This window comes from Chiloscyllium punctatum, chromosome 13 (assembly GCF_047496795.1).
Source record: "Chiloscyllium punctatum isolate Juve2018m chromosome 13, sChiPun1.3, whole genome shotgun sequence".
In the NCBI taxonomy this organism is placed as follows: Eukaryota; Metazoa; Chordata; class Chondrichthyes; order Orectolobiformes; family Hemiscylliidae; genus Chiloscyllium; species Chiloscyllium punctatum.
Genome location: NC_092751.1, coordinates 107,926,529 through 107,939,661, shown reverse-complemented (window position 1 = coordinate 107,939,661; position 13,133 = coordinate 107,926,529). Strand labels below are relative to the sequence as shown.

Below are 13,133 nucleotides of genomic sequence, written 5' to 3'. Positions count from 1 at the left end.
CAGCTTATGGCTGTGCCTTCAGCTGTCAAAGGTGGAAGGATTAAAATTCAGGATGGTAAGGAAACCAGAATTGAAGGAACACAGATTTATTTATTTTTCCTTATTCTTTCATGGCTTTAAATGTCACTGCTGAAAATGTGTTGCTGGAAAAGCGCAGCAGGTCAGGCAGCATCCAAGGAACAGGAGAATCGACGTTTCGGGCATCAGCCCTTCTTCAGGAATGAGGAAAGTGTGTCCAGCAGGCTAAGATAAAAGGTAGGGAGGAGGGACTTGGGGGAGGGGCATTGGGAATGCAATAGGTGGAGGGAGATCAAGGTGAGGGTGATAGGCCGGAGTGGGGTGGGGACGGAGAGGTCAGGAAGAAGACTGCAGGTTAGGAAGGCGATGCTGAGTTCGAGGGATTTGACTGAGACAAGGTGGGGGGAGGGGAAATGAGGAAACTGGAGAACTCAGATTTCTCCAATTTCCTCATTTCCCCTCCCCCCACCTTGTCTCAGTCAAATCCCTCAAACTCAGCACCGCCTTCCTAACCTGCAATCTTCTTCCTGACCTCTCCGCCCCCCACCCCACTCCAGCCTATCACCCTCACCTTGACCTCCCTCTACCTTTCGCATTCCCAATGCCCCTCCCCCAAGCCCCTCCTCCCTACCTTTTATCTTAGCCTGAAACGTCGATTCTCCTGTTCCTTGGATGCTGCCTGACCTGCTGCGCTTTTCCAGCAACACATTTTCAGCTCTGATCTCCAGCATCTGCAGTCCTCACTTTCTCCTTTAAATGTCACTGACCAGGCCAGCATTCAATGCCCACCTTACTTTTGCATAAAATGCACTGCTCGTTGAGGCATTTCAGAGGCAGTTAAGAGTTAACCACATTGCTGTGAATCTGGAAATCACATGTAGGCCAAACCAAGTAAGCATGGCAGATTTCTTTCCCTAAAGGACTTTAATGAACCATTTTTTAAAAAAAATAACAAACAATGGGTACCATGACTGAAAGTAGCTTTGCATTCCAGACTTACGAATTGGAATTAAATGCCACTGGTGGGATTGGAACAAAGGTCCCCAAAACATTAACAAGTACCTCTGGATTACTAGGCCATTGACATTACTATAGCACCATCATCTCCCCTTATTATTTTGGAGGTTTGTGGGGCTGGAAGAGGTTACAGAGATAGAGACAGCCAAAATTGTGATTTGAAAACAACAATAAGGATTTTAAGGAATTTCTGAACCAGATGCCGACATAGATCAGCCAGAATGAATGATGAATGACTGGCTTCAGTGCCTGTTATGACCTGAGCACAGAGATTTAGATAACCTCAACTCCTTGATAATGCCCTCCACTGCATCTCATCCACGTCCCGCACCTCTGCCTTTGAACCCTACGCCTCCAACCACAACAAGAACAGAACCTCCCTGGATCCTCATCTTCCACCCCACCAACCTTCGCATGCAATGCATCATCCTCCGCCATTTCCGCCACCTACAAACAGACCCCACCACCAGGGATAGATTTCCCTCCCCAACCCTATCCGCTTTCCGCAATGACTGTTCCCTTCACGACTACCTGGTCAGGTCCACGCCCTCCCAACAACCCACAGTCCCATCCTGGCACCTTCCCCTGCCACCACAGGAATTGCAAAGCCTGCGCCCTCACCTTCCCCCTCATCTCCATCCAAGGCTCCAAAAGACCCTTCCACATACATCAAAGTTTCACCTGTACTTCCACTTGTCATTTACTGTATCCAATGCTCCCGATGCGGTCTCCTGGACACCTTCTCGCACAGCACTTCAGAGAACATCTCTGGGACACCTGCACCAATTAACCCCACCACCCATGGCTGACCATTTCAACTCCCCCTCCCACTCCACTGAGAACGTCTCATCTTGTGCCTCGGGACCCTTCAACCCCCAGGGCATCAATGTGGATTTCACCAGTTTCCTCAATTCCCCTCCCCCCACTTTACCCCAGTTCCAACCTTCCAGCTCAGCACCGTCCTCATGACCTGTCCCAGCTGTTAAACATCCTTCCCACCTATCCACTCCACCCTCCTTCCTGACCGATCACCTTTACCCCCACCTCCATCCACCTATTGCACTCTCGGCTACCTTCCCCCACCCAGCCCCACGCCCCTCCCATTTATCTCTTCACACCCAAGGTTCCCAAACTCATTCCTGATGAAGGGCTTTTGCCAGAAACATCAATTCTCCTGCTCCTCGGATGCTGCCTGACCTGCTGTGCTTTTCCACCATCACTCTTGACTCTAATCTCCAGCATCTGCAGTCCTCACTTTCACCGAATGTTGGAATTGTCAAGTCTAAGGTTAACAAAAGCATAAAAGGCTTCAGTTGCAAAAGGAGCTGAGGCAGAGGAGTTCAGTGATCTTAGCAAGGGGGGAATAAATGGTCTTCTGAATATTGTGCAGCTGTGTCACATCGTGAAACATTAAGTCAGTGTTAGTCAATTGAAATCACCAATTAGTGTAAGGATTTTTAAATTTACCCATTCACAGGGCGAGGGCATCACTGGTGAGGCCAGTGTTTGTTGCCTATCCCGAATTAGCCAGAGGGCAGTTAAGACTGAACCACATTGCTGTGGTGTGGAGTCACATGCAGGCCAGACCAATTAATGACAGCAGTTTCCTTTCCTCAAGGGCATTAAAGTGGCTACAGTGGCACTGTCTTATCCACATGTGTTGTTTTAGTGGAAAAGCCCCTCACACATTAATGAACAGTGGTGGATGTTTGCTCAGTTAAAGTGCTCAAGACTCAATAAAACAATAGCACACAGTCATATTAGCATAAGTATGCACAATCAAGACCACAGGCCCAACAATATTGGCTTTTACTGATTTCGTTTTATTTAACAGAAATACAGGTAGCTATAATACTATTCAGTGCTAATGTTCTCATCTCTTGACCCTGATCAGAAGTTACAGATTTAAGTCCGTCTCTGAATTTTAAAATGATCATCTTAATTAAGGCTTTAGCATAGGTCAGGGGATGCCATTTTTCAAATGAGATGTTAAACTGAGTTCCTGGATGCCTATTCAAATAGAAGATGCATGCGTCTTTTGCAAACAAGAAATGAGAGCTCCCCATTTATCAATCCATTCATGTCTCTATCAAAACCAGTAAAACTGAGAGGGGAAGGAGATTGTCCTTGCAATACAAATGAAGAAAAGTTGGTGATCACAATTGTTCTCCTGGTGTACAACCCACCACATCAGCATTGCTCAAGATGAATTTCACCAGCATCAGCTTCAGCAGAGAAGGAGAAATTGAGAGAGAAGTTTGGAGGAAGGAGAACTCAAGCATCACAGAGGTGGTGATGTCACTGGGGCCTCCATAGACTTACAGCAAATACATTTGTTTGTCCACCAGTGTATAAACCTGCTCTAGAGGAAAAATGTAAAAGTACGGCAAATAACCTTCAGAAGGTAAATTGGAAAGAAGAGTAAAAATTAACTCTGTGGCAATGGCTGTGTATTCAGACAGCACACTTAACATTGTGAATTGTTGAAACAAAACGGTTGTCTTTCTATCTTGGTTCATTCCATTGCTACCCCAGTGACTTGCCATCTTATTGTCTTCATTGAGAATTTCAGATGAATGATCCAGTTAGAAGGTTTGTCGATCATCTTTAGCATGAGAATGTTCCACCAATACCTTTATGGACCACAAACCCCCACTGGGGCTGCTTAAAGAAGACAGGACCATGCCACCAATAGCTTCAGGTCAAATTCAGTGGGAGGCTCTTATTCTAAGCGGGTACAATTACAAGTTGGAATACCATCTGGGAGGCCAAGTGACAGATGCCGATAACTTCAGCCGCTTCCCACTGACAGATACTTCATTAGTGGTGCTACCGGGGAAGAGTCCGTTATGTTTTTAAACTTTCTGGTCATCACTTACAACATCAGACTATGGACACAAAAAGATCCTGTTGGTAGTGATGGGAAAACGAAAGGATCATCATAACCAGAAATGAAACCCTCCTGGACCTGTCGAGACAAGACCACGGTACAGGATGGCATATTCTTACTGGAGCAAGAGTGATTGTTGCGAGCAAAGGTGGCTGCCAGATACTGGTTGAAGTCTACCAGAGTTATCCAATGGTTCCCAAAATGAAGATGCTGGTGAAAAGTTGCACCTGGTGATCAGGATTGGATGCCAGCATTGCTGTGTTCGTGGTACAGTCCCCAGAGTGCCAACAAAAACAGAAAGTACTGCCAGTAGCTCCTCCACGTTTGTGGGAATGGCCGGGTAAACCCCGAACACAGTTACATATCAACTATGCCGGTCCTTTCATGGGTTTGATGCTTTTAGTCATTGTGGATTCATTGTGGACATGCTTAGAGTTCATTCATCAGACATGGGACAACAACTGGAAAGTTGGGTGAATGTTTTGCAATACTAACCCAGAGGTGTTGGTCACAGACAACAGGCCATCATTTACCAGCAGGGAATTCAAGTATTGCTCAAAGTTGAATGGCACTCACCATGTAAGGACAGCTCCATACCATCTGTCATCCAATGGTGTGGCGGAAGGAGCAAACAAATTTTGAGGATAGCGTTAAAGGAATAGCCTAAAGCTTCACTTGAAAACAACTGTCCCGGTTCCTGTTTGATTAAAGGACCATCCCTCACGCCACTACAAGGATACCTCCAACAGCTTTGCAGATGTGGAGAAGACAAAGTGCGAGATTAAATCTAATCTTCCCAGACCTGGGAATGGAGAGGGTGAAATGGCCTCAGGAACATCAATTCCAGACTCAAGACGCCTCAAAGTGAGAAAGGCAGTTTACTTCAGGGGACGAAGTTGGGTGTCGAGTGGCCCTGCATGGATAAGAGACATGGTCAACATGAGGTCAGGACCTGTGACATACCAAGTTCAGGTTGGAGAGGCGGTCCTGTACAAGCATGTGAAAGCTGCAACCTCACAAACGCAACAGGAGCAAAACCTATCTGGCTCGGAACATCCGGCAAGACTGTCCGAACCTGTGGGTTCTCCTGCACTGCCTAGTGTCAAAAAAACCTCTGAAGACGAGATGGACATGGCAGATGTCACAGCCTCGATGCCATTACTGTCTGAAGAAGATGAATTTCAGACAAGATGCTCAGGACACAAGAGGGGGCTATGATCCAGTTCACACTGCCAGTACCCAAGGGAGTGTTGGAGGAACCAGGTCTGGTGCGAAAATGCCCCAGGAGAAGTTACAGGAAGAGGAACAGTCCTACATCGCAGGACTTGGATGGGGAGAAATGTAGAGATTGGAATGAGGTCAGCCAGTTGGACCTTGTAAAATATGAGTTCTTCGTTCGGGGCTGTTAACCTGGTCTAATTAGGGAGTCCTGGCTGATAGATATAACCAGGAACATCGGGGTTCTGTTCACTATAGGAGCTGGCTCTGAGTGAGCTGGGTCAGTGTGGTGTACTTCGTATGTGTAAATTAAGGGTGACTTGGTGACGGGATCCCGACCTTCATGGAGTTATTTCACCGATGTTCTGTCTTAAACAGATACTGTAATACTGCAGTGTTAAATTCTGGATCATTATCCACATGAGAAGTCAGTTATTGGGATCAGGACAGCAGATTGAAACACAACAAGAATAAGTTTTGAAATTGAAAGGGAATAATCTACTGTGAAAGAAAGACTTATATTTATTCGCAGCCCCTTTCAGGATCTCAGAATGTACGAATGTCATTTGTCACCAAAATGCTAAGTTTTGAAATGTTATTTCTGTGATGTGGTAAACACTCAGGCAGTTTTCACACTTTCTGTTCGAGATGGGAATGTGCACAGTCTCTAGTCGCACTACTACACAAGTCACAACATGAATTTATTTTACCCAGTTCATCATATGGCCAATCAAATATTTTCTCTATAGTATACTTGCTGGATAGCTCATATTTTGATTTGTTTTAGTTTTAACAAAGTGGCCTCTCATTGAAACATAAGCACATTGTGCTTTAGATCCTGCTTGAACAGTAAAACAAGAGTTTATCAACAAAAGAGATGAAGGTAAAATAGAATAAATCAAAACGCTTTTTTGGATACAAATTCAAAATATTTTTAAAACTGCAGTAAATGTACAATCCCATAACACCAAACTCCTTTGAAAACTGAAAAGAAACAAAATTGCTTTTGCAACAATACCATAAACACCACATGTACAGTAGTCACACCAGAGTCCTTGTATATAAAACCTTAGCAGGGTTTAAGTCACTTGTAACTTCAACTTCTCGAATGGAACTTCAAATAGCTTCTCTCTGAGTTCTTATCCATTTGAGCTTAAATGTACTCAGCTTTAAGTAAACGTTCAAGAATTTTATTTCAACACTTCTGGTCTGGCATTTGTACTAACTTTGAAATTCTGGAAAAGATATGCAGCTCAGGTTGTGGATCAGGTTGTGTGCTCGCTGAGCTGGTGGATTTGTTCTCAGATGCTTCATCACCATTATCAGTGAGCCTCCGGTGAGGTATTGGTGCTCTGTCCCGCTTGTTATTTATCTGATATGGTTTGTTGTGGTGGGTGATATCATTTCTGGTTCTGTTTCTGAGAGGTTGGTAAATGGGGTCCAAATCTATATGTTTGTTAATGGAGGTCCGACTTGAATGCCAGATCTCTAGCAATTCCTGTGTGTGTCTTTGCTTCGCCTGTCCCAGGATGGACGTATTATCCCAGTCAAACGGGTATCCCTCTTCTCCTGTGTGTATGGATACCAGTGATCGTTGGTCATGACTTTTGATGGCTAGTTTGTGCTCATGTATCCAGGTGGCTAGTTTCCTGCCTGTTTGTCCAATGAAATGTTTATTGTAGTCCTGGCAGGATATTTTGTATATGATGTTCGTTTTGCTGGCTGTTGGTATAGGGTCCTTTAAATTCATCAGGAGCTGTTTCAGTGTGGTGGTAGTTTTGTGGGCTACAATGATGCCTAGGGGCTGGAGTAGTTTGGTCGTCATGTCCGAAATGTCTTTGATGTATGGTAGTGTGGTTAGAGTTTCTGGGCGTGTTGCACTTTCCTATTTAGGTCTGTTGTGCAGGAATTGGTGGGCTGCGCTTATCGGATACACATTGTTCCTGAATACGTTGTGTAGGTGTTTTTCCTCGGCCTCTCGACAAGAATATTGTAATCCTACAGGCAGACAAAGGGCACATGACCGTCATCCTGAACAGAATACAATACATTGAAAATGCAAACATGCTACTCGCTGATACTGACACCTACCAACAGGTGGCAATGGACCTGACTCCATAGCTAGAAAACCGTATTACAACATCCCTGAGGAAACTACACAAAGCAAGTAAAATTAACAAGATAGACCTCCAAAGAATGAAACCTCACGGATCCAACACACCGAGTTTCTACGGATTACCAAAGGTACACAAACCTGGGGTCCCCCCTCAGACCCATAGTCTCACTTCTCGGCACACTAACACATAGACTCGCAAAGGAGTCTACACAAACTGAAATTATAGACCAGTTAGTCTGACCTCAGTGGTGGGAAAGATGCTGGAGTCTATTATAAAGGATGAAATTACGGCACATCTGGATAATAGTAACAGGATAGGACAGAGTCAGCATGGATTTATGAAGGGGAAATCATGCTTGACTAATCTTCTTGAATTTTTTGAGGATGTAACTCGGAAGATGGATGAGGGAGATCCAGTGGATGTAGTGTACCTGGACTTTCAGAAAGCTTTTGATAAAGTCCCACACAAGAGGTTAGTGAGTAAAATTAGGGCGCACGGGATTGGGGGCAAAGTACTAGATTGGATAGAGAATTGGTTGGCTAATAGGAAACAAAGGGTAGTGATTAACGGCTCCATTTCGAAATGGCAGGCAGTGACCAGTGGGGTACCGCAGGGATCCGTGCTGGGACCGCAGCTTTTTACAATATATGTAAATGATATAGAAGATGGTATCAGCAATAACATTAGCAAATTTGCTGATGACACAAAGCTAGGTGGTAGGGTGAAATGTGATGAGGATGTTAGGGGATTACAGGGTGACCTGGACAAGTTAGGTGAGTGGGCAGATGCATGGCAGATGCAGTTTAATGTGGATAAATGTCTGGTTATCCACTTTGGTGGCAAGAACAGGAAGGCAGATTACTACCTCAATGGTATCAAATTAGGTAAAGGGGCTGTTCAGAGAGATCTGGGTGTTCTTGTCCACCAGTCAATGAAGGCAAGCATGCAGGTACAGCAGGTCGTGAAGAAGGCTAATAGCATGCTGGCCTTCATAACAAGAGGAATTGAGTATAGAAGCAAAGAGGTGCTTCTGCAGCTGTACAGGGCCCTGGTGAGACCACACCTGGAGTACTGTGTACAGTTCTGGTCTCCAAATTTGAGGAAAGACATTCTGGCTATTGAGGGAGTGCAGCGTAGGTTCACGAGGTCAATTCCTGGAATGGCAGGATTGCCTTACACGGAAAGACTGAAGCGACTGGGCTTGTATACCCTTGAGTTTAGAAGACTGAGAGGGGATCTGATTGAAACTTATAGGCTTATGAAAGGACTGGACACTCTGGCAGGAGGGAACATATTTCCGTTGATGGGGGAGTGCAGAACCAGAGGACACAACTTAAAAATACGGGGTAGACCATTTAGGACAGAGATGAGGAGAAACTTCTTCACCCAGAGAGTGGTGGCTGTGTGGAATGCTCTGCCCCAGAGGGCAGTGGAGGCCCAGTCTCTGGATTCTTTTAAGAAAGAATTGGATAGAGCTCTTAAAGATAGTGGAGTCAAGGGGTATGGAGATAAGGCTGGAACAGGATACTGATTAGGAATGATCAGCCATGATCATATTGAATGGCGGTGCAGGCTCGAAGGGCAGAATGGCCTACTCCTGCATCTATTGTCTATTGTCTATTATTGTCTGTCTATTGTCTATTGAAACACCTTGTAGGAGAGCCAGGAATTCCTCAACATCAAAGACACCAAGGTAGAGGTTGACGAGGTCATGGTTTCCTTCGACGTGTCGGCCCTATTCACATCTTTAGACATCACCCTGGCCAAAGAAACACTGGCCTCCCTGTTAGACAAACCAAGGACACAAATACCCGACAGCACCAACTCCATCAGCAAGGTCAGCATCCTCAAACTAGTAGACCTGTGTCTCACAATCCACTTCACCTTCAATGACAAGATCTGCAAACAAATCAATGGGATGTCTATGGGATTACCAATATCAGGACTTATAGCAGAAGCAGTTATGCAGAAGTTAAAAGGAACAGCCCTTTACACAATCCAGCCCAAGCTTTGGGTCCACTATGTGGATGACACCTTTGGCATCACAAAAAGCAACACATTAGAAGAAACCCACAAAGACATAAACAACATTCTTATCAGTATAATATTCACCAAAGAGAAAGAGAACAATAACTGACTCCCCTTCCTCGATGTCACAGTAAAACCAAGAGCCAATGGAGAGCTGCAGACCTGCATTTACAGGAAAGCTACACACACACACACAGACCAGATACTCAACTACAGGGGCAATTATCCCAACACCCACAAAGGGACCCGAATCAGGACACTATTTAAATGAGCCACAACACACTGCAGCACCCAGGAACTACGAGAAGCCGAAGAAAAACACCTACACAATGTATTCAAGAACAACAGGTACCCGATAAGCACAGTCCGCTGATTCTTACACAACAGACCTAAACGGGAAGACACAACACACCCAGAGACTCTAGCCACCCTAATATACATCAAAGACATCTCAGACAGGACGACCAGACTACACCCCCCCCCCTTGGCATCATGGTAGCCCACAAACCTACCAACACACTGAAACAGCTCTCAGTGAATCTCAAGGTCCCTGTACCAACAACCAGCAGAATGAACATCATATACCAAGTATCCTGTAAGGACTGCATCAAACATTTCTTTTGACAAACGGGCAGGAGACTAGCCACCAGGATACATGAGCCACCAAAAGTCATGACCAACTATCACTGGTATCCATACACACAGGTGAAGAAGGACACCAGGTTGACTGGGACAATACATCCATCCTGGGACAGGCTAAACAAAGACATGCATGGGAATTCTTAGAGGTCTGGCATTCAAACGGGAACTCCATTAACAAATATATCGATTTGGACCCCATTTCCTCTGAGAAATAGAACTGAGAATGATATCACCCACCACAACAAACCGAGAGAGATAAATAGTAAGCGGGACAGAGCATCAATGCCTCACCAGAGACTCACTGATGATGGTGACGAAACGTCTGAGAATAAATCCACCAGCTCAGCGAGCAAACTTACAACCTGATTAGTACTAACTCCCTACTTGAAAGTAATCTGGTTCACTTACATATCATTCCTTCTTAGAAGCATTGGATTTGATTCCCTAATGTATGGAAACAGGCCCTTTGACCCAACAAGTCCACACCAACTCTCCGAAAAGTAACCCACTCAAACTCATTCCCCTATCTTCTATTTACTCCTGACTAATGCACCTAATACTATGGACAATTTAGCTTGGCCAATTCACCTGACCTGCACATCTTTTGATTGTCGGAGGAAACCGGAGCACCCGAAGGAAACCCACGCAGACACGGGGAGAATGTGCAAACCCCACACAGATAGTCACCGAGGTGGGAATTGAATTCGAGTCCCTGGCGCTGTGAGGCAGCAGTGTTAACCACTGAGCCATCGAGCTGCCTGCAGCCATTATGCAGTCATTCTATTCCAAGTACTTCACAGCACTGCTCAAAACAGTAGAACTGAAATTAAAAGTCTCCTTCTCTAAGAAGGGTGTTACCCTTCATCTTAAAAATCAAGTTACAGATGCTTCTAAAAAACCTTGTGCCTAATTCTATTTGCAAGAAAATTGAAGATAGACTAAAAAGAAACTAGTGGTGCACAAAAGACTATTAATTTTGAAACTTGGCCTCTCAAACTGGTTTAAAAGAAATCACCATGGCTGCAGAAATACTTACAAGTTATTCACTTCAGACACAGAAAATGTACAGGTTACGAACTCATACCCAAACATACAAGAATTAATACTTAAGAATATTACATAAATCTCAGTTTACATCAATCAATGGACTGCAGCAGTTCAAAAAGACTCCACCACATTCTCAAGGGCAACACTCAGTACATGCTGGCCCATCCAGTGATGCCCACTTTTCATGAATAAATTTTTAGAAATATTCTCCAATAACAAATAATCTCACTGACATTCACTGTCCAGGAAGCAACTCATCAAGAGTGCAGCATGAAAACCCACAACAATCTCCTCAGGCACCTGGTCAGTATTTCATTGGGATGATAGGTCAAGACCACAAGGACCTTTGCGCTTGTCCTCCCATAATCAACTGCAGAATACTCTACCTCACTATGAGGCCAAGCTTCTCATATCAAAGTCATTGCCGTACAACAGCACTCAACAATACACATCATCACTCTTCAACCAACTCGTCTCCCAGGCTCCCAGGTATGAGTAACACGGTCTAACCCCCACCTCATCAGGTGGTTAGTTGTAACAGATAAGCTGGATAAGCTGGATAAGGTCTATGCCAACCCAAACCTGTCTTTAATCAATAACTTGCTCAACTCCTGACCAAATACTGTACCATACACCGTCTCATATGGTAAGGTCTATCACACCATGCAGTAACATTTGATGACCTCTGGTAGGGAGAAAACACACACCCGAAATGATTCTGTCTTTGCGGACCCCACAGTTGTCCTCTCAGCTTTGGTCTCCCGTGGCAACAGCTGACCCTTTTAAACCATTCCCAGATTGGTCAAATCTCTGTACGGCCACCCAATATGGCCATCCAGGTTGCACATGCTCAATAAATGAACTGTCTGTATTCATATACAAAGTGAATGGCCATTATCTGGACAGGAAGGACATATACAGCAGTATAGAACCGAGGATCTCTCTTGCTTTTGTTCTACATGAAGGCCTTGTACTTGGTGATACAGGACACCTTTTTTTATTAATTTGCCGACATCATGAAACATGGAAAGCAGTGTTAAAAATCGTAATTTCTTGAGGATATATTCAAGTTTGTGGAATAGGTGAACACACAACAAAGAGTTATTTTTTTCTTTCCAAATCCGCAGGTGAGTGCATGGAGTCTTGGTGTAAGCAAAAAGCTGCCAGCTTTGAAGATTTCAGCAATTATGGCAGACCATGGCTGCAGGCTTTGTTGCTTTTCATCCATTTGATTGCAGCTCTCTGTGGATTTGAGATATTTTCTAAAGGTATCTTCTATGCCGATGGATTCTCTAGTGAGGTTCTGGGGGATAGCTTGGACACAAAGTGGGATAGATGTACCAGAAGCCAGCCTCTTTTGTGGGTGACAGAAAGGTTGGGGTAAGACTGGGAGGCTGCAGGGAGAGTGGGAGAGGAGAGAGATGCTCCAACCATGAGACATCCAGTTCAAATTAAAATAAATCCTTTTTTCAAGTTTAAGTTTGACATGTCGGTAGTTTATCTTACATCCTGCAATGCCACCCAGACAAACAGCTACTTCCCATCAATTGAGAATGATATCAGCATTTCTCTGCTCTTTGCACCACCTAGAGATGGCTTGGAGAGGATACTCTGTTTTTTTGTTTGACATGTAGACTTTGTGCCACCAAAATTATTCGTACGATCTTGACAAGTCAGTGGTCAGATTTCACTGAAATCAAACCACAATGATTGGGACACCTACCCACTGCAGCTGTCTTGTGCTTTCATAGCCAGTATAAGTATGAGGCCTTTGACAAGGTTCTGTATCATAGACTGATTACTAAAGTTAGATCACATGAGATTCAGAGACAGCTTTCCAGTTGGATACAAAATCGGCTTGATGGTAGCAGACAGGGGGTGGTGAGGGTTGTTTTTTGAACTGGAGACCTGTGGCCAATAGTGTTCGGCAGGGATTGTTTCTGGATCCACTTTTATCTGTCAATTATATAATCAATTTGAACCAGAATTTAGGAGGCATGGTTAGTAAGTTTGCAGAAGACAATAAATTTGGTGATGTAGTGGACAGTGAAGAAGGTTACCTAAGATTACAAAGAGATTTTGAGCAATTGGGCAAGTGAGTGTCCAATGGAGTTGAATTTGGAGAAGTGCGAGGTGTTGCATTTTGGTAAAACGAC

General features: G+C 44.4%; 1 long non-coding RNA gene across 1 annotated transcript in view; it reads right to left on the bottom strand.

Annotated features, from left to right (window-relative positions):
• LOC140484761 (uncharacterized) overlaps window positions 1-13,133 on the bottom strand; it is a 53,466-nt gene that overhangs the window by 19,965 nt on the left and 20,368 nt on the right. The gene's annotated exons all lie outside the window — the stretch shown is intronic.